The 3,105-nt window shown below is 35.1% G+C and overlaps 1 pseudogene; it reads left to right on the top strand.

Annotated features, from left to right (window-relative positions):
• Positions 1–882: 882 nt before the first annotated feature.
• LOC111737951 lies at positions 883–1,001 on the top strand (annotated as a pseudogene).
• Positions 1,002–3,105: the final 2,104 nt, after the last annotated feature.

The raw sequence follows: 3,105 nt of genomic DNA, 5'->3' as shown, positions 1-3,105 counted from the left end.
CCACCAGGACCACACTGACTTACTGAAGGTCACTAGAAAGCAGCTCTTCATGCTAGGTGGAGGGCTCCTCTTATTTTATTCCCTACTTTTTAAAGATTGCCCTAGTTGTTCTAGGGCCTGTGCCATTCCACATAAATTTTAGAATAAGTTTAACTATGTCTACAAAATCTTGCTAGGATTTTGCATTAAACCTAAAGATCAATTTGGGAAAAATCAATATCTTTCCTTTTTTGAATCTCTATCCATGAATTCAGTATGTCTTTCCATTTATTCAGCTCTTCTTTGAATTCTTTCATCAGTATTTTATAATTTTGAGCATACAAATCCTGTACATATTTTGTTAATATTTAGATATGTCATTTCTTTAGAGTGATAGTAACTGGTGGATTATTTTTTCTCTCCATAAACTTTTCCTGAAAACTCCATACCATGTTACTGCTTTAATTAGCTGTGTTGCTTCCAAGTCATGAATCAACACCTCCATACCCTGCTGAGCACTCTCTTCATCTCTGTCTTGAGCTCTTCAACCTTTCTTCCAACTTCCCAACTGCGGACTTGACATGAAAGTTCTAAATGTTCCTCGAACTCAACCTGCCCTAATACAACCTCATTTTCTTGCTTATTCTATTGGCCTTTTCTCTCATCTTTCCTGTTTTGATGAATGGAATGCCTGCTTCTCTAGTTGTTCTAGCCAAAACCAGAGAGAGGTTTCAACCCTCCCTCTCTCTCTCATTCCTGTAGTCGATCAGCCACCTAGTGTTGCCATTTCATCTGGCTACCTCTCTTCATCCTCAAATCTGCCTACTTTTCTCTATGTCCAAGGCCACTACCATGGTTCATTATTTAACCATGCCTCACTTGAACCACAGAAAACTATCAACTGTCTACGACCGTGCCACCCTGAACATGCCCGACCCCATCTGATCTCAGAAGCTAAGCAGGGTCAGGCCTGGTTAGTACTTGGATGGGAGACCACCTAGGAAGACTAGATGCTGTAGGTGTAAAAAATAAAAAAAAAAAAGGATTGTAAGCTGACAAGGTTCTTGCAATCTGTGAGGTCAGCCAAGGGTTGCCTAGCCTAAAAAAAAAAAGAAAAGAAAAGGAAAAAAAAAACTATCATCTAATTTCACTCTCTTTCTCAAGTCTAATGCACTCCAAGCAATTATTTCTCTACACCACAGCCTGGGCAGTGTTTCAGATATACAAATTTTTGTTCAGCTTGGATTTTTTTCAGTTCTTTCCTGTTACTTACAGCTTTAGTAGGACACAAAAGGCTTTTTATAACTCGACTTTCACTGCATTTCCTCTAGAAACACTCTGAACCTAGATTTACTGAATCCCTTGCACCCATCTGAAATTCTATATCTCTCAATTTATCTGTTTATCTTCTAAGACTCTTTCCTCATTTTTGCCTAATACATTCCTCTTCATTCTTAAAGACTTAATTTTATTAATTTTATGTCATTAATGAAGCCTTCCCTTACTCTCACATATAAACTTAGGGACTTTTCCTTCTCTTTTTATATAATATTTTATATATTCTTTTATGATCACTTATACCAGATTATTTTGCATCTCCTTGTTTAGCTGTTGATCCACTAAATTCAATATAAACTCTGATAGCACAAAGATTCTGTTGTATTCTACTTTGTTTCCAAAATTTCTTGTAATATAGCATGGCCCACAGTAGAGACATGAAATGTTTTTGAGTTAAGTGTTGGACAGTGGAAAACAGATACACACATAAATTATTGTAACGCAAGACTAAGACTGACATATGTTTCATTGGAGTATAAATGAAATAGGAATATGTAGAAGAAGAAAACATTATGACCAGGAATATTTGATTTTGGCCTAAAAGAACAGACATGACAACATCAAGAGAGAGAGAAAGAGAGATGTCATTTTAGGAAACAGATATGATATCGCTAAATACATGGATGTGAAAATCATATGACATCTTTAGTTACAGCTGCACAGTCCTACTGGCAAACCTATTTGGTAAATGGAGAAATGAGTATACTGAGAAATAAGAATGTAAGAGATGTTAGATCTTATTGTGAAAGGTTTCCAGTGCCATGTTAGGGAATTAAAACAGCAGGCATTTGAAACCTCTTCAAGCACTTTTGACAGAGATTGGTGGGTTTTCAGAAATCTGCTTTGCCATAAGTATGAAGCAACGGGGTTTTATACTTTACAAACACTTTAGTGGTGGGGAGGTTGCAAAGTACCTTCAGTAATTCCAGACAAAGGTGACATGAACCTGAACTTGAGCAATGAGTTCTAATAAACAAAGAGCATCTGGACTCTAGCTTCTAACTCTGGTGGTTCCACATTTTCATAGGAGGCCCCAAAAGATATAAATAATTTTATCTGCATGTATTTGTTCAAAACGGAAGACCATGTTTTACTATGTGTTATAATAGAGACAACATTATAAAAATAAGGCTTGCTCCAATAATAAAGCAGAATGAAATTTTTTTATGCATGTTTTTAACTTCCTGGATGCTAAAAGATCTTGCCAAACCAAGCAATTCTGATATTGAATTAAATAATCAAGCATGAGGAGAGAAATTATGATAAGTCCAAGCAGGAAAAACATACTATCTTTATGAGAACCGAGTATGGATGAAAAGTTAACAAAACAAAGGAAAACTAATAGTTTCCACTAAAATGTTTTAGAATGATTATATAAAATTTACTAGGCTTTTAAAACCTGGGTGGTATTTATATGTCTAACGGTACATTTTTCATGGTACTACTGACCCTGAACTCTTGATAATACTGTAAATATATTCATATTTGTTGCATATGTGTTTATTCATACTTGGAAATATGATATTTTATACACACATATACAAATACACAAATATATATAGTACATTCTAGATTTATCGTGAACTCCAAATTCAGATTTCTTAGACATTATAAATTATGACATATATCAGATAAATGGGACCACACTACAAAAGAATTTATATTCTTATCTTTGCTGAGACAGATGGAAATCCCTGAGAATTACAGATAGGAACGACTTTGGACATCAGGAATCGTTACTCCTGCCAACTCTGCTGCTGCATAATTCCTTATCATCCTAGTTTGAAA

This window comes from Pteropus vampyrus, unplaced genomic scaffold, assembly GCF_000151845.1.
Source record: "Pteropus vampyrus isolate Shadow unplaced genomic scaffold, Pvam_2.0 Scaffold32, whole genome shotgun sequence".
Lineage (NCBI taxonomy): Eukaryota > Metazoa > Chordata > Mammalia > Chiroptera > Pteropodidae > Pteropus > Pteropus vampyrus.
This window is presented reverse-complemented; position numbering and strand designations above follow the sequence as displayed.